At 42.7% G+C, this 23,463-nt stretch overlaps 1 protein-coding gene across 2 annotated transcripts in view; it reads right to left on the bottom strand.

Annotated features, from left to right (window-relative positions):
* Nucleotides 1-21,225, bottom strand: part of SRGAP3 (SLIT-ROBO Rho GTPase activating protein 3) — a 316,267-nt gene extending 295,042 nt beyond the window's left edge. For both annotated transcript variants that reach the window (XM_072722250.1, XM_072722251.1), the window contains exon 1: nucleotides 21,172-21,225. The gene's annotated coding sequence lies outside the window, so the exon portion shown is untranslated. The remainder of the gene's footprint in view (nucleotides 1-21,171) is intronic.
* Nucleotides 21,226-23,463: the final 2,238 nt, after the last annotated feature.

Here is a 23,463-nt window from a genome sequence, read left to right as displayed (position 1 = left end):
GAAAAAAGACCAATGTCAAGTTTTAGCATACCAGGGATACATAGAAGAACTAGAAATGTCCAGATACATAAGTCACATACAAAGGAACAGGACTTTATTGAACTTCTCAAAAATGACCCTGGAAGCTAAGATGATAGTGGAACATGCCTTCAAGGGAAAATGATTTGTAACCTACGTTCTAATATAGTCAAGCTGCAAATCTAGAGAAGGGGTAGAAAAAAAGACATTTTCAGATTAGCAAGGACTCACAAAATGTATGTTCACATACTTCTCTTAGAAAGCAACAGAAATAAAAACAATTAATAAATTGGGGCACTTGGGTGACTCAGTTGGGCATCTGCCTTCAGCTCAGGTCATGATCTCACTGTCCTAGGACGGAGCCCAATGTTGGGCTCCCTGCTCAGTAGGGAGTCTGCTTCTCCCTCTCCCCCCACATGTACTCTCATCCTCTCTCTCTCAAATAAATAAATAACTTTTAAATTAAATTAAATCAAAAAGCAACAGTATCAGTATTTTCTTTTTTTTTTTTTTTTTCTTATGATAGTCACACAAAGAGAGAGAGAGAGAGGCAGAGACACAGGCAGAGGGAGAAGCAGGCTCCATGCACCGGGAGCCCGACGTGGGACTCGATCCCGGGTCTCCAGGATCGCGCCCTGGGCCAAAGGCAGGCGCCAAACCGCTGTGCCACCCAGGGATCCCTCAGTATTTTATTTTTATATGTAGCAATAAGTATCTTGATGGTGGCAACCAAAAACTTTTAGGAAAATGGTGGCCTAATAAGTTTTCTTTAACTTAGATTCTTTTTGTGGAAATGGTATAGGTTCATTCTTCACCAGGTTCCCAGAGTCAATAGGGAAACATAATAGCTAAGAATACAGGTTCTGGATTCAGACTTCCTGAGTGCTCAGCTTGACCTGCCACTTCTTATTAGTAGCTAAATTTAGACAGGTTAATTCACTACTCTCTTCAATTTCCCCAAATGTAAATTAGGAAACATAATAGTACCTATCTAATAGGATTATTGTTAGAATTTTAAAATGTGTGTAAAGTGCTTAGCATTCTACCTGGCATACTGTACACAAAGTATTAGTGATCATTATTATCATTTTCATTTATGATTCTATCAGGATATGTCACTCCTGCCACCTTTCATTGTCCTTTTGAAAAGATCATTATGATAGAGCTATAGGTGAAGGACACAGAGCAAGTAACTAGAATTCAATCTCTGCTCCTCAAGTTGTAAATAGGTAGATCCTAAAGGCAAAGCTAAGCAGCTTTGGTTTCTTCCTCCAACTTGCTATTTTTCTGCTTGGGACAAGAAATGAACACAATTGTGGGTAACAGTATAAGGAGTAGTTAATAAAGGAACCTAAAGTCAGACTCAGGTCACATTCTAGAATGTAATGTAATTAAGGTAAAATGAGGTCATATGGGTGGGCCCTAATCCAATATGACTGATATCCTTATAAGAACAGAGAGTAGGACACAGACACACACAGAAGAAAGACCTCATGAGGACAGCCACCATCTCACTGCTACTGATGAAAAACCCTGAGCCAGACCAGTAGAGGAACCACCCAGCTGAGCTCCAGCCAACTCACAGAATCATGAAATATAATAAAATGGTGTTGGTTAAACCAGAAAATTTGGAGTTGTTTGTAATTGAGGTTACAAGGTAACTGAGACACTGACAATGACATTGCTCTATTTAAAATTCTTTGTAGGGATGCCTGGGTGGCTCAGTGGTTGAGCATCTACCTTTGGCTCAGGGAATGATCCTGGAGGCCTGGGATTGAGTTCCGCATTGGGATCCCTGCATGGAGCCTACTTCTCCCTCTGCCTATGTCTCTGCCTCTCTCTCTCTGTGTCTCTCATGAATAAATAAAATCTTAAAAAAAAAAAAAAAAAAAAAACCAAACCCTTTGTACAACCATAACCAAATTTCCATAACCTTCCCAAAGTGTGTTACCTAATCTCTCTGTGAATGCACTTTTCCCATCTGTAAGGTAGAGGTAATAATAGTACCTTCTTCAAAGGATTACTGTGAAAATTAAGAAACAATATATATAAGATACTTGGAGCAGCATCTGCCACACACGTGCTCAATGTGTGTTAACCACCATCATCATCATCTTGCCCTGCCTCTCTCTAGCCTCCTCCTTAACTACTCCCCAGGTGCACTGTGGGGGACAATCATACTGAAATACTTTTTTCCCCCAGCACGTCATACTTTACAACTCTCTATTCTCGTACATTCCATTCCTTCTGCCTGGAATATCCTTCACCTATTCTGTCTGCCTGGAAAACTGCCATGTCCTTACCTGAAGCCTTCTCACATCTCCCCAGTCAGTGTAGTCTGCCCCTGTGCTCTTCAGAGTACCTACTTCTTGTCCCTATGGAAGGGCTTCCCATACTTCACCACCTGTGCAGTCCTGTCTGTCTCCCCAGCTAGTCTCTGAATTCTTTAAGGACAGAACCTATGCTTGAATCAGGCACCAGTAGAGCGTAGCTCTCAATACGTGTTTCTGGAAGGGAAGGAGCCTGCTTTTAGAACACTGATTTTCAACAGGAATGGAGAACAGGAAGAGGAGCAATATTGGTGCCCAGGGGACATTTAGCAATGCCTGGAGACATTTTTTGGTTGTCATTCAACTGAGGGTCAGCTACTGGCATCTAGTGGGTAGAGGCCAAAGATGCTGTTAAACATCAGATAATGCACAGGATGGTCCCCACAACAAGGAATTAGCCAGCCCCAAATGTCAATAGTGCTGAGACTTAGAAACTCTGTCTTAGAGGATTGTCACATACACGCTCAAGAGAGAGCCAACTAGCTGAATGCACATATGCTCAGTAGCCTGGATGCACATTGCCACCCTCATTTCAACTCAGCCTTCTTCTCAGTACTTCTGATGCTGAGGGTCCTGGGAAGAGTACTGAGGACAGGCAAGTGCTTAAATCTGGTCACTGTCCTTCCAGCTTGATGTGATCCTGAGCAAGACCTTTCCATCATCAGGGTCCTAATTTCCACATCCAAGAGTTCCTTCCAGCCCTGACATTCTATGATTCTGCAATTGTAGGTTGGTGCCTGCTGTTTCTTTCTTGGCTAAAAGATGTCAATGCTGCAGACTCTCTCACATGCCAAGAGAGGAAAAATCCCAGATAGGCTGGCCTGAGTCACTGAGAGATTGTGTTACATCCTGGACTGCCTAGAATCCAAGTGAACTCACGTGCCTGAGACTTAGGCTCCCTACCTGCCCAAGTAAGGGCCTGCAGGCTTCAGAATAAACAGGATGCTTGGGGGTGGGAGGGGAGAGGTAACCCTTGAAGGTTGCATGGCTAACTCAGCTCTAATTTATTTTTTCTTTTAAGATTTTATTTATTTATTCATGGGGGGGGGGGCGGGCATAGACACAGGCAGTGAGCCTGAGGTGGGGACTCGATCCCGGGTCTCCAGGATCACGCCCTGGGCTGAAGGAGGCACTATACTACTGAGCCCCCTGGGCTGCCCTCAGCTCTAATTTAAAGAGGCCTCTTTGTCGGTCAAAGCATGATGTGTCTTTGCAGGGGAGCAGGGAGACATCTGTGAAATCTTTGTCTCCCAGGATAAAAGTGGTAAGAAACCTCACCACAGAGAAGGATGACTTCTGTACTGTGAACATAGCTGAGGCCTGGGGCTCCTCCCTGGGGCTGCTTTTGGTGTTTGTGATTGACTTGAAGAGGAGGTAGTATGGTGTAGTGGTAAAAACCTTCACCAGACAGTTCTGAGTGTGAGTACCAGTTCTTCACTTTCTGCATGATCCTAGGTAAATGACTTTGTCCTGTTGAAGCCTCAACCCTGAGCTGGGAACAGGAACACAGGGTCGTTCTGTGGATTCACTGAGATATGGAAATCATAGGTTTAGCATACTGCAGAGCATAACTGCAAGTAGATGGCAGCTATCATTATGAAAAGGACATTATGGGATGACTGAAAATATGGGGAGTATGATGAATTATATTGTCATTCTCACATAAATTCTTATATCCATGTAAGATGTTGGTGAATTATAATACTGAGAGCAAACACTTCTATAGCTCTTACCACATACTTACAGGTATTCTAAGTGCCTTCCATATACTAACTCAACCCTCACAAAGATTCTATGTAATAGATACTCTGTGAATTCCCATTTTATAGATGGGAAAATGAGACCCAGAGGTTCACCAGTTGTCCAAGGCAAGGTAAGAGGGTGAGGGTTTGCACAAAGGTGATTTGGGTCCAGGGTCCCTGCCCTGAGCAGTCCACACACCACCTCTAAATGACTCTAGGAAATAATAGGAAATAGGGGAGGGGGCTCCCCCCAACCTGCCTCAAACCCCCTGCCCTGCTCCTAAATACCTCTCTACACCCAGATAGTATAGGGAATGGCAACTGCCCAACAAGCAAGCACCTAGTTTTGCAGGTAAAGGTCCAGAAGCAGCTATGGAGATGTGGGCAAGGGATGCCACATGGCAAACAAATGAGATTTGGAACTGGGCAAACTAGGACACCACCCTCCCACCACCTGCTGACCATGGGTGACTCTGGGCACAGAGACATACTTTGGAGCTTTATTCCTTTATTGCTCTAAAATGAGGGCTTAGACATTCTCAAAATCCCTGCTAGCTCTGGAATGCGAGGTTCTAGTGAGGAAAGGCTAGTTGGCTGCTGGGCCTTAGTCAGTTCCTATCCCAGGGGAGGAGCGCCACCTAGTGAGCCATTCTGAGAATGCCCTAGAGCAGGAAGTTCCATAGACCTGGTACCAAGGGGCTCAGTTGCCCATAACCCTGGTAAGATGCTTCAGCTTTCTGAACCTCAGAATTCTGAGTTGTAAAATGACAGCAAAACACTAGCAAGGATGGTAATATCTATGATAGCTGTCACTTTCTTCCTCCCACATTTTCTCACCACTTTATTTTGAAATGAGGTGAATAGTCAATATGAATGATAAATTTGAGAAGTCATATAATATTTGTTCTAGGCACTCTGGTAAGTTGTAACATTGCCTTTATTTTTTCCTATATTTTTTCTTTCACTTTTTTTTTGTTTTGCGTTTGTTTCAGTCTTTTAAAAAGATTTTATTTATTTATTTATTTATTTGAGAGAGAGCACAGCAAGAGAGAGAGCATGAGTAGAGATAAGGGACAGAGGAAGAGGAACAAACAGACCCCCCGCTGAGTAGAGAGCCCAACACCAGACTGGATCCTAGGACCCTGGGATCATGACCTGACCTGGAGGCAGATGCCTAACCGACTGAGCCACCTAGGCACCCTTGTTTTAGTTTTTTAACATAACAATACTTAAAATAAGATCTACTCTCAACAAATGTTTAAGTGTACAATATAGTACAGTATTGTTAACTGTAAGCATTATCTTGTAGGGCAGACCTCTAGAACTTACCCATCATTTTTTTTAGAAATTTTTTATGATTTTATTTATTTGAGAGAGAGAGAAAACATAAGCAGAGGGGAGAAGCAGGGAAAGAGGGAGAAGCAGACTCCCCACTGAGCAGGGAGCTTGATGCAGGGCTTGATCCCAGGCTCCTGAGACCATGACCTGAGCTGAAGTCTGGTGCTTAACCGACTGGGCTACCTGGGCACCTCTAGACCTTATCCATCTTATATAACTGAACTTTATATCCATTGATTTAACTAATACCTTTTGAGTACCTTTTTACATTATAATAGTATTAATATAATGCATATTAATTAAGAATGAGTACCCATAGTATGTTGATATGCTATGGAAAAATCTAGGAGCCATGAAAGTTTCACCCACTCTGGGAAGGAAGAAATGTCAAAAACAATTATAGTCACATGCTCCCAAGCTCTGTGTATCTGCCTAGCCATGGAACACAGTGCACTATTTAGATACCTATGTGTCTGCTCCAGCTTCCAAGTTAGTATTTGAGCTCCTTAGGAATGGTACCTTTGTCCTAATCACCTTCATAAGCCCAGCACCCAGGAAAGGAGCAGGTACACGGTGGTTCCTCAATAAATACTTGTCCAGTAAAAGCCTTACTCCTCTTCTGGGCCCAAATGCCCTCTCTCCTTTCTGTCGTGAGACCTCTCTCTTCTTCCTAATAATCCATAGATTAGGACAGTGACTCCCTAGCCTAGGTGCCAGCCCTAATTTACCAACCCAGGGAAATTACACTCCTGTTATCTATTCCAAGTATAATAGAATGAAATGTTGTGGGGGAAAGTACGGGAACTAACAGTTTTCAGATACTTTATGCTGAGCATTCTATCTTTATTACCTAAATTATATAACAAGCCTGGGAGATAGGGAGTGAGTGGCAGGCTGGGATTTGAACCTCAGATGTCTGGCTCCACACTCCTTTACCCATGTTCACCACATTCTGCTGCACCTTGGCTCTTCCCCCAAGCTTCGGTGAGTGGCCAGTGGTATTGTCAGCAAGGGACAGAGTTCAAAGCCTGCTGTTTAGGCTTCTCCCCTCTCCACACTCAGACCTTCCTAGAATCAGAAGATTCTTCTGGAAGGTCCATGCTAAGTCTCTGAAGGCCACAAAGAATCTTCCTGGGGTTTGCCATTTCCTATTTGTAGCTCCTTGCTCCTAAAGAAACTCTGAAAGATACCTGGAGTCAGGTACAGCCCACTAGGTTACACCAACTCAAGAAACTAACACCTGAAAGATACCATTTTCTACTTGCTCATCTGGGGGACAAAACTCAGTGAGGATAACAGTAACAGCGACAAGAATGCACATCTTTGAGCTCTTGCTGAGGGCTGGCCTACTGCTGAGCCCTTCTTAATCATCTTTAATCCTGACAACCACCTTCAGGGGTATGTTTTATTTGACCTCTATTAGGTAAGGTTTTGAGAACCTGGCTGTTAATTTGGGCCTTCCAGGAAGTGGATGCCAAGACAGAATTAGGCAACCAGGAGAATTCTTGGGAGAAACATCCGAGAAGGATAAAGGGGAAAGGAGCAGGAGTATGCAGGAAAGCCTCCAACCCTGATGCAGGTCTGACACCTATGAAGAGACAGAGGGAAAGGATTAGTTGAGATAAGCCCAGGCTGCAGTGCCCTAGAAACCCTCATGGACCCTCATTACAGCCTCAGCATGAACACAGTGGAGCGGGGAAGGGGGACTAAAGTTAACCACACCCTTTGCAGGAATTTCTCTCTTTTTAAAGATTTTATTAATTTATGAAAGACATAGAGAGTGAGACAGAGACATAGGCAGAGGGAGAAGAAGCAGGCTCCCTGTGGGGAACCCAATGTGGGACTCGATCCCAGGATCTAGGGATCACGACCTGAGCCAGAGGCAGATGCTCAACCACTGAGCTACCCAGGTACCCCTACAGGACATTCCCTCTTAAAGTTGCTCTGAGCAGGGAGATCCCATGGCTGCCACAAGAGGCTGTGTTCCCTGCTGGCTCCTCAATATCTAGAAGAGTGACTAGCACATTGCACTCAAAAGTATATTTATTGAAGTTAACCAGTTACTTGAATTAATCCCCTTATTATGTACAAGGAGACCTAAGTGCAAGAAAGTTGAGTGACTTGCCTAAGGTAACAAAACTGGTAGGTAGCTCAGCCCAGATGTGAACCCTGGTTTTCTCACTCCAAAGTCCATAGACTTAAGGCTGTGTTCCTCTGTGCCTTGGCCTTCCCTACCTCCCTTTTCTTTCCCCACACTGAACACCCATACGAAGTCTGGCTGTACACACTTGATCTTAGCCAAAAGGCCGAGAAGCGATGAAGTCTGGCTGTAATATCAGGATTTGTCTTGCTTTTTTCTCCACTCACTCACTCAGACAATCACTCATTAATTTATTTACTCATTCAACAAATATCCAGGTACTGCACAGGATACTTGGGTGACACAGATCGATAAGATAGGTCCCTCATCTTTGAGAAGCTCATAGCCACAAGCAGGGAGATAGTCACATAACAAAGGATTGGTAAGCAATGTAATAAATGTCACAATGACAGTGCACTGCTCAGAATTAAGTCTCAGGGGTGAAAAGGGCCAAGAAGTGGGGCAGAAGCCAACACAGTCCCAGCTAGCTTCTATCACTTGTGTACCTCACTCCCCCTCACACACACCATCACTCCATCACTCTCACCCCCACAGCCAGGGCACCAAACTTCTGAACACACAGGCAAGCCAGGGGTCACGGGAGCTGGAAAGGCTGATAGTATGATGTCGCTTAAATTGGTAATGATAGCTAACCTGGTAACACGTGTAACACACAATTTAACTCAACACTGTGGAAAGAGATGGCCAGCCCAGGAACCACACAGCAATTCAGGAGGTGTTTTAGTAAACCAAATATAGGCTAGATTTAAGGAAAAGATGGGGAGAGGCTTTTATTTTATTTTATTTTTTTAAATAGGCTCTATACCCAAGGTGGGGTTTGAGCTCACAACTCCGAGACCAAGAGTTGCATGCTGTACTGAGTGAACCAACCAGACACCCTGAAAGAGTCCTTTAAAAGTTATCAGACATTACCTAAAAAACATTTAGAAGCACCTATTTGAGTTCCTACAGAAAAAGTTTGTCGGTAACCCAAACTGCCAAGACAAAAACAAAAAAACGAACAAAACAAAACAACAGCAACAAAAAAACCTATATAGATGGTATCTTAAGCAAAGTAGAAATATGTTCTAAGCAAAGAAAACAAGAAAACCTCAAGGTCTGACTTGAAGTCAGAGAATCAAAAAATTATTTATTCGTAATTGCAAAATTGGAAACAACTTTAAAAAATTGGAAACAACTTAAATATCCCTCAGTGTGGGATTGAACAAATTTGCACATCCACAAAATGGGGTTTTTAAAAACTCAGGTTACAGTACGATCCCATTTATTCCATCACATACATAAATTCACTGAAAAATGTCTAAAGGCTACTCACTAAAACGTTAACAGTAAGTACTGCTTTCTGGATGGTAGAATTTCAAAAAAATTGCAGTCTTTTTTTTCCACTTGTCAGTGTGTTTGGATATTTTTCAATGAGCATATGTCATTTATAAAATCAAGAAAAAGGAACCCCTGGGTGGCTCAGCAGTTGAGTATCTGCCTTCAGCGGAGGATGTGATCCTAGGACCCAGGATCGAGTCCCAAATGGGGCTCCTTGCAGGGAGCCTGCTTCTCCCTCTACCTGTGTCTCTGCCTCTCTCTCTCTCTCTCATGAATAAATAAAATCTTAAAAAAAAAAAAGAAAGAAAGAAAGAAAAGAAAAAGTCATTTTTCATTTGAAAAACAAAATAATCAAAATAGGACTGAAATGATGCCAAAGACTACAGATGACAAAGCCATAAAAGGAAACTACAGTTCAGAGAAAACTGTCTAAAAGATTTTTTTTAATGAAAATCTAACAAAGGAAGCAATTATCACTGAGAGCTAATTATTAAATGAGATTCATTGCATAGTTTTCAGGGTCCCCTCTACAAGTCCTCTCTGCAGTCCTTTTAAATGATGGTAATGGAATTATCCCTAGCACATAATAGGTGCTCAGCAAATATTTGTTGTATGAATCAATGAACGATCATGTTGGCAAATTATTGGTTCCTTGTAGTTCCATCTGTTCCTTTCAAATTCAGGTGAATGGCACTGGTTCCCCTGATGGGTTCACTAGATCTTATTTCTTTTTATTTATAGAGTCAGTGGTAAAATTCCAAAATTCATACCTAGGTGTAGCTTATAGGTAGCAGTCTAGTTGGAGACTGAGCTTTGAAACTTTGTTTGCAAAGTACTTTAAATACAACTAAAATGATGCCAAGCATTCATATCAAAGGAAGTGGAAGCTGATGGAAACAATAGGAAACTGTCCAGTTTTCTCAAGTGACCCCTTGGCTTTACCAAAGGACAAAGCTAGTCAACTAGATCACAGGAATGTGGTCAACATTCTTGACCTGGCCTCTCTTCTCTATTCTAGTCCAAACCCACAGCCCATCAATCACGTACAGCCTTGCCCCACTCTTTCTATGGATTTAGAAAAGAAGATCCCTGAACCTTCATGGGTGGCCCCACTGAATCTCAAATCCTGGTATTCATGTGGTTCCCCCTCTCCTCTTTTTAAATTCATTTATTCATGAGAAACACAGAGGAAGAGAGGCAGAGACATAGACAGAGGGAGAAGTAGGCTCCATGCCAGGAGCCCAACATGGGATTCGATCCCGGCCCCGGTCATGCCCTGAGCCAAAGGCAGACGCTCAACTACCGAGCCACCCAGGCATCCCTCATGTGGTCTCTTTCTAAACTGACTCTGGGTTTGGCCATATGGGCGCTTTGGCCAATGGTACATGAGCAAATGTGATAGAAGAGGAGGCTAGATAATCACTTATACACTGGGGCTCGTCTCCTTGGAATGCTCCCTTTTGGCACCCAGTCACTACATAAGAAGGTTAGGCAAGACACATGAATAATTAGAAACCATGTCAGGAGAGAGAGCTAGCCATCCTAGTGTCCTGCCTGAGGAGCCACAAGAGGGACTGCTGATGAGACTGACAGAGTAATCGTCTACTCAAACCACAGAATCATGAGAAATAATAAAGTGTTATGTTGGACCAGTAAGTCCAATTTTTTTTTTAAGATTTTATTTATTCATGAGAGACACGGGGGTGGGGGGGGGAGGGAGGGGGGGTGGCGGGGGAGAAGCAGGCTCCACACAGGGAGCCCGACGTGGGACTCAATCCTGGGTCTCCAGGATCAGGCCCTGGGCCGAAGGTGGCCCTAAACCACTGAGCCACCTGGGCTGCCCCAAACCACTAAGTTTTAAAATAGTTCCTTATGCAGCAGTAAAAAACTGGAATACCTCTGATCCTTATTTCCCTGACAATGCCATCCTGACCTCAACTGCTATTCCTGTCCCTGGTGCTTCCTCCACTCCACCCTCAGTGGCTTCTTTGCTGTTCCTTGACCACACCAAGCCCCCACCTCAGGGCCTCTGCACTGGCTGTTCCATTCACCTGGAAAGTATTTCCCCCAGATAGCTGTAAAGCTTGTTCACTCATCTACTTCAGGTCTACTTAAATGCCACCTTCCCATGAAGTCTTCCCTCTCCAGTCTATTAAAAATGTCACCACTTTCCCTGTCAGTCCTCATCCTCTTTTGCTTTTTCCCCTTGGCACATATCCACTTAAAAAAAAAAAAGATTTTATTTATTTGAGAAAGAGAATGAAAGAGAGAGATCACAAGTAGGGGGGGAGAGACAGAAAGAAGGGGAGAAGCAGACTCCACAGAGCAGGAAGCCTGATGCGGGGCCCAATCCCAAGACCCAGGATCATGACCTGAGCCAAAGGCAGATGCTTAACTGATTGAGCCACCTAGATGCACATACCACCTTTTTATATAACATAATTTATTGATTTTATTGTCTATCTCCACCCATTAGAATAGAACTCCTTGCAGGCAGGGATTTTTGCCTGCCTTGTTCACTGTTACATCTCCAGTGCTTGGAATAGCATTTACACATAGCAGGCACTCAATAAATAGTTGCTGAATGAGTAAAAATACAGAATGATAAATGTGATGCTCATTACATAAAAGAGTCTACAAGAATATGAGGAGGGATGTTGAACCTAGTTGTGGAAGTTCAGCAGACCACAAAAGGGTGGGAAGATGTTCCGGGCAGAGACCCAAAGTAAAGACACATTCCCTGGAGAGAATAAAGGGTCCATGCAATGAAGAGATGTAACACAGCATGAAGTTTCTGTCTTACTATAGTCTTTGACAATATGTGTCCAACCTGCTCTTTCTCTCCCCACAGCTGAAGGGCTATGGTCCCCCACATCCAAGTCCAGTCCTGCTCCTAGTTTCCAGAGCAGACTTGAGCTGAAATGGCAAGGATATAAGGTACTCCAGCATCTCCCTACTGAAACCAGTGCTGACTCAGCCCTCCTCCAGGCAGGGAATGGGGAAGGAAGGGGGCTGGGCACTGGGGTCCAATTCTGGTGATTACACTCCAGACTCATTCTCAGCACCTGGAACTATGTCCTGGGAAATTCCCAGCACCTCTGGACTCCAAGCCTGCATTGGCATGACTTTTATCAATAGAAAATCCAATCCCAACTGGCTTAAGCAACTAAGGAGATTTGTTGACTTGAACAACTGTCTTTGGGACTGAATTTTCCTTCATTCCTTAACTCTACCTTCAACTGGGTTGGTTTCATCCATCCTTGGGCTCCCAGAAGGTCCCCAAGCCTCTGTCACAGCTTCAGGCTTCTGCCTCAGGGTATCAAACTGGCTGCTTCACCTCCAGCCTCACCTTTTCCCAGATTTAAGAACAGAAGGAGGGCACCTGCCTCTCCCAGAAAAGCCTCAGCTGTATTTCACTGGCTACAGCTGGGTCATGTGACCCATCCCTAAAGAAATCACTGTAGTTTTTCCCTTCCCCCATGTAGGGAATGGGACAAAAGATTTGAGGATTTAACTGGCCAAGTGGAGATCCTGAGTTCCAGGATTGGAACTGGGGGGGGGGGGGGGGGGGGCGTACCTTATGGAGAACACATGGCTGAGAGGAGAAAACAGAACTCTGGACTGAGAAAGGAAGAGCAATGGTTATTGGAAGGGCAGACGATACCCTCTTACAAAAGTATAGCTCCAGTGCTTGGCCTCCAGTGACCCAGCCACAGAGACAAATAATAGTCCTTGATTGAACAACATTTTCTATCTTCTGGCATGTTCTAAAAATTCAAAATATAAATGGTGGGCAGTCTGGGTGGCTCAGCGGTTTAGCGCCGCTTTCAGCCCAGGGTGTAATCCTGGAGAACCGGGGTCGAGTCCCATGTCCGGCTCCCTGCATGGAGCCTGCTTCACCCTCTGCCTGTGTCTTGCCTCTCTCTCTCTCTGTCTCTCATGGATAAATAAAATCGTTTTTAAAATGGGGAAATCATCTTTTACAGTAAAATGAAAATCAAAGGTGTTCAAATATACTTAAACCATTGAAATGTATAGAGATCTCAATGATGGTAATGATTTTTCAATATAATTTGTTTTCAGGATTTAAAAAATTAATAATGTAATGCCATTACATCAACATGCACCTTTGAAAGAGAAGGATAAAATTAGTGAAAGGAAAACAGATTGTCACCAGCTAGACCCCAACACCTGACCTTTATTACCCACCTGCTTGTACTCGTTTACTTTTATCCCAAAATTTTCCTTAAGCTCTTCTTTCCAGTTTATCTCTTTTTAAAAAAAAGATTTTATTTATTTATTTGAGAGAGTGACAGAGAGCAGAGGCAGAGGAGAAGGAATACTTGCTGAGTGGGGGGCCTGACAATGTGGGGCTCCACTCAGGACCCTGTGATCGAGACCTGAGCCAAAGGTAGATGCTTAACCAAATGAGCCACCCAGGTGCCCCTCCAGCTTATCTCTTAACTCAGGCAAATGGAAACTAAAGTGATAGCAGTAGCCTTGACAAGAACTGGAGCTGACCCAGACCACACAGACCAGTTTCGTATCACCCCCCAACTCATGCCTGCACAGATGGACCATCATGTGACCTCTAGAGTGACTAACAATTCTCTTTACCTCATTGTAATACTAAAATCTATGCCCAAGAAGGACCACAAGCCTCATTTACATAACATAATGTCTATATAGACTTGTCTCCTTACTGTGCATGTGCAGCCTTATGCCTGCCTCTATGCAGGATGACAAGGTTTCTCTATCTAAATATTCATCCTAAACTAAATAAAAGGAACCCATTCACACTTGCCTAGGGAGTCACAACTCTAAGTTATTTCCTGTCATCTCCTTATTTGCTGCAAATAAATTTTACTCTGTGTGACAATTCCACCCAATCTATCTGTGACTCACCAAGAAGCGAACTCCTGTTGGTTATAAGATGGAATGATTTAAATCATGCCTAGGTTGTGGGGGACAAAAAGGGGCAATAAAATAAGAAATTAAAACAAATCATGTCTATTTAAACCCCATTTCAACAGACTCCAAAAGTGTCTGAATTCCTCTCTGGTAATGCAATTTCGCTTTGTCAAATATCCATAAAAGTGGGTCACTGGCTAGAGCCAAAAACATGTTTTCAGGGTGGTTTTTTTTTTTTTTAATGTAGATATTTGTTCCATTGGACTTTTTAAAAGCTGGATTTTTACGTTTTTGTCCAATATTTTTGTCCATCTGAAGGAATGCATGAAATTTGTTTGGAAATCAGCTATCTTAACAATTTTTAAAATTATTAAAGAAACATTTGATTTAATAACTGTCCTGCCCCTTAACTACTCTCTGCTAAGTGTCTTAAAGCAGAAGAGGTTTTAGGAAGATTTCCTTTTTTTAAAAGCCTGAGAAACTGGGACTTCCCTACATTTCAAAGCACAAAGGCCTATTATTCAAGGAAAGAGGCCAGGGAGGCAGAGCAATTCAGTTTTGTAGGCCACCGTGTACTTCTTCCTTTCTCCTGCCAAATCAAGGCTCACCCCAGTCCCAAGTGGACTGCAAGCGGGGCAGTCCTCTGTGAAAAAGTGAAAGCAATCGAGGAAAAAGAAAAAGCGGCCAGCCAGGAGAGCCTGGGGAGCACTCATTATATTTGAATAGAGCCGGTGAAAGGGGCTTTTGCTGGGCTGCCTGGGTGGGGCCACTCCATTCACACTCCCATTGTAAATTCCATCTGTGTGCTATCATTTCCTGACCCAGAAACGGGAAAATGTTTCTACCATAAATTTCCCTACGACCTTTTCTGGCCACAAAATCATTCCCTATGAAGTTCACTGGCTCCTGGGAGAAGTAGTAAAAGTTTAAGATCATGTTTTCCTATGATCCCCTCTCCCCATTTACTAAAGGGTCTCTTTCCAATCTCGTTGTTTTCCTCTCAGGAGCTGGGGCCTCAGTGAAACAAAATAAAAGTGGGATGGTCATCAGGAAAAAACTTCAAGGGAAATCAGAAGCTCTCCTGTCCAAACACTTAAGATAAAATATACAGATCAAACTCCTTGCTTATTCCTGGAAATTTTTCATATCATTATTAATTTTTATCATCAGTTCATAGAATTACTAGTTTAGGAGTAGTGTGTGTCAAATAATCTCCATATGACTGGAAAATCATTTTGTAAACCTCATTTTTCTGCACAACAATTTTTTTTCTGCACAACAATTTAGTATTAAATTTTAGATTCACCATCCTTTGCCCTCAATACTTAAAAATATTTACTACTGTCTACCTACTCTTTTTAATAAAAGAAGTTTTCTGTAAATCCAATTATTAAAATATAGATGTATATATATTTGTATATATGTATGTATATATATGTTTGTATACAAATATGTATATGTATATATGGCAGCCCAAAGCTGATGCTAGTCAAATATTGCATGGTAACTTGTCTACTTGAATAAGTCTGAGAAACTAAGGGTATAAGTAAGAAGAGAAAACAGAAAGGATGCAGAGCAGTGGTTCTTAAATTCTAGCATGCATTAGAATGACCTGGAAGAGGGCAGCCCGGGTAGCTCAGCAGTTTAGCGCCGCCTTCGGCCCGGAATTGAGTCCCACATCAGGCTCGCTGCATGGAGCCTGTTTCTCCCTCTGCCTGTGTCTCTGCCTCTGTGTGTGTGTGTGTGTGTGTGTGTGTGTGTGTGTCATGAATAAATAAATAAAATCTTTACCAAAAAAAAAAAAAGAATGACCTGGAAGAGTTTCAGATTCAGTAGTTCCAGGGAAGGGCCTGAGAATGTGCATTTCTCACAAATGCCCAGTGGTGCTGATGCTGCTGGTCCTGGGACCATACTGAGAACCCCTGATGTACAGAGTGTCTGTACTGGACATTAAACATCACATATGCGGAGGCTCAATAACATCTGAATTCAGACTCAGTAAACATTCTGGTGCCTACCAACAGACAAGGCTAAGTGCTTTCTGGGTAGTGGTTCTGGGTCTTAATCCACCATACAGACATAAAATATTTTTATAACTCAACTTCATTTTTAGACCCTATTCAACCAGAGTGGTAAAATGTAACCTCATTTCATCTGAAGCCTTCCTCCCACTCTCAGAGAATGCCTCTAGGTTCCAGGCACCTCTAGAGAATCATAACAGAGGGAGGGGGTGGGAAAGAAGTGCACTCTGGTCCTTGCTGTCATCTATCCATGCAATTGTCAAGTGAAATTGCTATCACTTTGTCAGGCCTGTAGGCTTCAATCCTCAGTGACCAATACTAACATGTCTTTCACCCCCAGGCTGCATGACCCCTTCCAGCCCAGCACCATTTGTGGGCCACAGTGTGCCCCCAGAATCTGCCAGTCATGTCCTTTCTGCTCCCCAGGGCTCTGTCTAGAAAGGAGAGCACAGGCCCCTCTCACTCTGGGTCCAGCTGCATCTGTACTTCAAGACCCCCCTTCTGTCTCTCCTCTTTCCACCCACCTCCCTCTTCTGCCCAGAACAGTGGAATTCATTGCCAGTTGGAAGGAGAATCTCTCTCTCTTCAAACTCATTGCTCTCACCCATTTTGACCAGTCCAGGGCTCTCAATGTTCTTCTACAGGCTTTAGGCTTTTGAAAACCAAAGCCAGAAAGATTCCTATTTGTTTTTTCTGCTCTGACATTTCCTTTCCTGAGTTAATGAGCACAGAATGGGCTCGCTGCTTAAACAGGGAAGCCTGCATAAAGGAAAGAGGCTTAGAAGGTAGAAAAAATAAACTTACTTTAAATACACACATTACATACACACATTAGCATTTTAGAATTACTACCCATTATTATCTTGCAATATCTACACTCCACTGTTTAATCTTCAAGGAAATGCTATAAAGCAGATAATATTCTTTCATTTTATAGATGAGAAAATTGGGGCTCAGAGAAATTTAAAAGCCTTTGCCTAAAGTCACATATGTCAGGTTTTGAACTTAGGGCTTCTGGTTCTGAATCCAAGGCTAAATAAATACACTATATCTCAGCTTAACCACCAAATGAAGAAAGGGAGCAAGAGAAGCCTGTCAATGAAAGGCAAAGCCCAGCATACAGATCAGCAGATGTGTGTTATGAAATAATTTGGCCTATAAGATACTATTAAGCTAAAACGTAGGTGGGAACAAGGGAGAATAATAAAACAAACCAAGAGACAAGGATGTATGGGAAGCAAGGGGTTAATAGGCTTGTAAACAGCAGAATGAGCTGGGAGACCAAGGAGTTAAGAGGCCCAGAGTCAAGGCCACAGATCCGGGAATAACCATTTCCTGACTGTAAGAGACAGGCTAGGAGTCCAGAAAATTCAGACCCAAACCAAAGTGTCCTATGCCCCTCAAATCCTGAGCAGACTAGGAATCAGGAATACAGAGAGTCGGGATGCCTGGGTGGCTTGGCAGTTGAGCATCTGCCTTCTACTCGCTCAGGTTGTGGGATCGGTCCCACATTGGGCGCCCTGCATGGAACCTCCTTCTCCCTCTGCCTGTGTCTATGTGTGTGTGTGTGTGTGTGTGTGTGTGTGTGTGTGTGATGAATTAAAAAAAAAAAGAAATACAGGGAGTCATGGAAGTAAATCAACGCGTCAGGAGTTAAGACTAGACCTTCAACTATGAAAGGGTACATCTGTCTTTAAGTCGTCCTCCTGGAAAATGAAGAGCCTACAAGTAGAGCAGAAACGTGAGTGTAACAGGATGTCACTGAGTGAAAAGCCACGGACAAGAATGGGGGAACAGAGATGAGAGAAGGCATCTTGCTGTGCATGGGAACATCTGTTGTCTTTGTCCTTCTGATAACCAAGCCCAACTCATCCTTTTAAGGAACAAATTCCCCCAACATGGTTCATGGTTTCAAAAGGGAACTGACTGCCAATCTGCCCGACAGAATTCCATGTGACTGGCTCAGGGTTGAGTCTGTGACCAAAGGTGGGCCCAGTCAGCATTGCTATATCTGAATGCTTGTGTGCCCCCACCCTACACACATTTATATGTTGAAACCCTAACCCTCGGGATCCCTGGGTGGCGCAATGGTTTAGCGCCTGCCTTTGGCCCAGGGCACGATCCTGAAGACCCGGGATCAAATCCCACATCAGGCTCCTGGTGCATGGAGCCTGCTTCTCTCTCTGCCTATGTCTCTGCCTCTCTCTCTCTCTCTCTGTGTGTGACTATCATAAATAAAAAAAAATAAAATAAATTTAAAAAAAGATTATCAAACATTCTAAATTAAAAAAAAAGAAAAGAAACCCTAACCCTCAAAGATAGCATTTGCAGGTGAGGCAATTGAGAGGTACTTAGGCATGAATGGGATTAGTGTTCTTATAAAAGAGACTCTCCACACCCCTACCCCTGCTAGGGATCCCTTACCCCTTCCACCAGATCAATATACAGCAAGAAGGTGCCTTCTACTAATCAGGACGTGGGTCCTCCCCAGCCACACCAAATCTGCCAGCACTATGATCTTAGACTTCCAGAACAGTTAAGAAATAAATTTCTGTTGTTTATATAAACTACCCAGTCTGTGCTATTTTATTAAAGCAGCCCAGAAGAGCTGGTGCTGTCCATCTAGGCTGCCTCTGGGGAAAGCCTGCCTGAGAATAAAGCCAACAGCACAAAAAGTAGAGCTAAAATACAAAGATATAACAGCAGAGAAAGAAAATGTATCCTAAGAACATACTCAGAGGCCCTGGATCCTATCACTACAAATTCATCTCCTTAAATTTCTCAGGTGAACCAATGAATTACTTTTTTTGGTTATCTGTCACTTTCTCAAAGAGTTCTGGCTAATTCACTATGCATAAAGATTTGCACTCATTAATAGAAATATGGATAGGGGTGCCAGTTGGCGCAGTTGGTTAAGCATCCAACTCTTGGTTTCAGCCCAGGTCATGATCTCAGTGTCCTGAAATCAAGCCCTACATAGGGCTCTTTGCTCTGTGAGGAGTCTGCTTCAGTTTCTCTCCTCATTTCCCTCCACCTCTCCCCTCCACTCTCTCTCTCTCTCTCAAATAAAAATTAACAAATCTTTAAAATATATAAAAAAAAATATGGGGATCCTATGTGGCTCAGTCAGTTGAGCATCCAACTCCATTTTGGCTCAGGTCATGATCTCAGGGTAGTGGATAGAGGGAGCCCTGAGTCAGGCTTCATGCTTAGCAGTCTGCTGGAGATTCTCTCTCTCTTCCTCTGTCCCTCCTCTGTTCTCTCTCTCTCTCTCTAATAAATAAATAAAATCTTTAAAGAAAATAGTAAATAAAAAAATAAAATAAAAACTAGAAAAATGGGCAGTCCTGGTGGCCTACCAGTTTGGCGCCGCCTTCAGCCCAGGGTGTGATCCTGGAGACCCGGGATCGAGTCCCATGTCCGGCTGCCTGCATGGAGCCTGCTTCTTCCTCTGCCTATGTCTCTGCCTCTTTCCGTGTGTGTGTGTCTATCATGAATAAATAAATAAAATCTTAAAAAAAAACAACTAGAAAAATGGACAGAAGCACTGAAGGCACAACACTATTTTGTAGAATTATAAAAGGAATAAGCCCTAAATGTACTTCTCCTTGGCTTTTTCTGTCAGAGGTCTTGCATCTCTGAGTCTAGCCAAACTTCTTGTTGACTAAGGGAAGTTGTCTTTATAAGACCCAATAAAGATCAGAGGTTAGAATTTCAAGATAATTCTGCTCAACCAGTGAATATTCCCTGTGGGCATGCTTGCTGCTTATAAGTGTCTAAGCAATGTTAGTCTCCCTGTACTACCAACAAAAATACTTAATTTCAACACTAAATTATTCATAGTGTTATGATGCCTGGCTGGCTCAGTCGGTAGAGCATGCACTTGGTTGTGGGGTTGTAAGTTTGAACTCTATGTTGCATGGAAGATTACTTAAAAATAAAATCTTTAACAAATAATAAAAGTAATATTCATATTATATGAGGCCCATGCAAAGAACACTGCAGAGACACCATCCATATCTAATATGAGTTTAATATCTGGTGCTTTTAATTATGTCCACAAATTATTTGATGCTCCTCCCTTTATTTTTTTTTTATTTTTATGTTTTAAAAGATTGTATTTATTTATTCATGAAAGACAGAGAGAGAGAGAGAGAGAAAGAGAGAGAGAGAGAGAGACAGGCAGAAGGAGAAACAGGTTCCATGCAGGGAGCCCAACGTGGGACTCAATCCCAGGTCTCCAGGATCACACCCTGGGCTGAAGGTGGCACTAAACCACTAAGCCACCCGGGCTGCCCAATGCTCCTCCCTTTAAAAAGTGGAGTCTAGGCATGCCTGGGTGGCTCAGGTGGTTAAGCATCTCCCTTAGGCCCATGTCATGATCCTAGGGTCCTGGGATGGAGCCCTGTATCTTGGGCTCCCTGCTCAGCAGGGAGTCTGCTCTCACTCTGCTCCTCCCCCCACTCATGTTCTCTCTCTCTCCCTCATTATCTTTCAAATAAATTTTTAAAAATATTTTTTAATGTTTTAAATAAGTAAATAAAAAGTGGAGTCTAGTTTACCACCCCTTGAAAATAGGCCAGACTTAGTAACTCACTTCTAAGAAATAGAATGTGGTGGAAAGGATTCTCCCTCTGTGTATGCGTGTGTGTCTCTCTCTCCCCCCGCCCCCCTCTCTCTCTCTTTCAATTCTAGCCTTTGGAAGCAAGACACCACATCTCAAGGAAGCCCAGGCCATATGGAGGGGATACATGAGGATGTTCAGACAATAGCCCCTGATAGGCCCTTAGCCAACAACCAGAATCAGCCATCAGACAAGTGAGTGAACAAGCTTTCAGATGACTTCAGCCCCAGCCTTTAAGTCTTTCAACTTAATAAGCCCCAGGTATGTCAGAATAGGGCCAGCCATTCTGCAGTACCCTACCTGAATTCTTGACCCATGGAAATTGTGAAAGATTCATACATGCTATTTCCTACTTTTAAGTCATGATGTTTTGAGATTGTTTGTTACACAGCGATAGATAACTAATACAAAGTCTAAGAACAAAATAGCTAATGGTTATTAGCTCAAGTGCTAACTCCCACTGATAGTTGTCTGGAGAAAGGGATGAGCAAGAAAGAGGAGGTGAAATTAAGTTATTGGTGTCTGCCATGAAGTAGAAAATGATGGCAACTGTGGTTTTTATTTCCCAACCCTGGTCTAAGACAATTGACTTCAGACTCAGAAAACAATGTGCAAAGAGGGAAAGGAAAAAAAAAAGGTAGAAGGGGAAGCAGAAAAAGCACTGAACTTGAAGATAAGATACAAGGATTCCAATCCAGCTACTTACCAGCCATGGGAACTTGAGCAAGTTATTAGCCTCTCTGGGCCTCAGTTTCTTCACCTGCAAAATAATGGAATTGTCATGAGGGTTAAATTAAATTAGATTGTGATACAAAAGTCTGGCAGTAGGTCCTCAACAAATGGGAGTATAGTGGGAGTCCTGGCTGAGCCTAAGCAAACTTTGGGTGTGTGGAATAGATTTGAGGTCCATTTGACTTTCAAAAACAGCAACAAATCACAGCATTCAAAGCCTTCCTAAAGCTTTTTTCCCCAAAGTGCATCCTATGAAATACTAGGTCTACAGAATGTTAATAGTATGTTCCATGAAATACTAATTATATGGATCTTAATAGGTATTACACAAATAAAAAGAGTTTGTTTATATACACTTACCAAATGATACAGCAATCTCATTCCTGGGTATCCACTTTAGAGAAGTGAAAATTTATGGGTTTTTTTTTTAAGATTTATCTATTTATTTATGATAGACACAGAGAGAAAGAGAGAGAGAGAGAGGCAGAGACACAGGAGGAGGGAGAAGCAGGCTCCATGCCGGGAGCCCGATGTGGGACTTGATCCCAGGACTCCAAGATCGCGCCCTGGACCAAAGGTGGGTGCCAAACTGCTGAGCCACCCAGGGATCCCCTGAAAATTTATGTTTTACACAAAAACCTATATATGTGAATGTTTACAGCAGATCTATTCATATAATCACCAAAGACTGGAAAAAAACTGAATATATTTCAACAGTATAAATAAACTTTGGTACATCCATACCATGGAATACTACTCAACAATAAGAAAGAGCTAAACACACACACACACACATACACACACACACATACACACACACACACACACACCTAATAATTGATACATGGAACAACATGGATGAGTTTCAAATGTATTACCTGAATAAAAGAATCCAGCCTCAAGGGCTTCATGGCATATAATTCCATCTATATGGCATTCCAATAAAAAAGAAATGGTTGGGACGCCTCGGTGGCTCAGCAGTTAAACGTCTGCCTTTGGCTTAGGGCGTGATCCTGGGTCCAGGGATTGAGTCCCACATTAGGCTCCCTGCAAGGAGCCTGCTTCTCTCTCTGCCTATGTCTCTGCCTCTCTCTCTCTCTCTCTCATGAATAAATAAATAAATCTTAATTAAAAAAAAAAAAAAGAAGGATGCCTGGGTGGCTCAGCAGTTGAGCATCTGCCTTTGGCTCAGGGCGTGATCCTGGAGTCCTGAGATCAAGTCCCATGTCAGGCTCCTTGCATGGAGCCTACTTTCCCTCTGCCTGTATCTCTGCCTCTCTCTCTGTGTGTCTCTCATGAATAAATATATAAAATCTTGAAGAAAAAAAAGAAATGGCAAAAAGAAAACAATATGGGTGGAAACCAGGTCAGTGGTCGACAGGGATTAGAAAAGTAGGGATTGTAACTATAAAGGGATAACACAAGGGAGTTCTGGGGTATAATAAAACTATTCGGAATCCTGAATGTTGTTATGGTTATACAAAGCCATATACAAAATCTCATAAGTGTACATTTAGGGAATCCCTGGGTGGCTCAGCAGTTAAGTGCCTGCCTTTGGCCCAGGGTGTGATTCTGGAGACCTGAGATCAAGTCCCATGTCAGGCTCCCTGCATGGAGCCTGCTTCTCCCTCCTCCTGTGTCTCTGCCTCTCTCTGTCTCTCTCTCTCTGTCTCTCATGAATAAATAAATAAAATCTCTTTTTAAAAAAAGAAGTGTACATTTAAAAAATGTTGATTTTACTGTTTATTATTTTTCAAAATAAAATTAAAAGAAGGGTTCACATAAATATGGGAAATTTGGGGCTAATGTAAAATAGGGTGCTTTACAACAGGACTTCTCAGAGCCTTTAACATATTTTAATAACATATTTAATTTAATAGGTATTAATTGAATACTTATTTATTTATTTTTAAAGATTTAATTTATTTATTTACAACAGACACAGAGAGAGATTTGTATATACATCTAAAAATACATACAGGGGCTCTTGGGTGGCTCAGTTGGTAAAACGTCTGCCTTCAGCTCAGGTCATCTTCCCAGGGTTCTGGGATCCAGCCCCATATCTGGCTCCCTGCTCAGTGGGGAGTCTGCTTCTCCCTCTCCCTCTGCTATTCCCCCCTGCTCATGCTCTCTCTCTCAAATAAATAAAAGCTTTTTAAAAATACACACAAATATTTCTCTGTGTGTATAGGTGTGTGCCTGTCTGTCTTTCTATCACACACTTATTTGTGGATATGCATTGAAAAAAAGTCTAGGAAAAAAAAAA

This window comes from Vulpes vulpes, chromosome 9 (assembly GCF_048418805.1).
Source record: "Vulpes vulpes isolate BD-2025 chromosome 9, VulVul3, whole genome shotgun sequence".
Taxonomy (NCBI): Eukaryota; Metazoa; Chordata; class Mammalia; order Carnivora; family Canidae; genus Vulpes; species Vulpes vulpes.
This window is presented reverse-complemented; position numbering and strand designations above follow the sequence as displayed.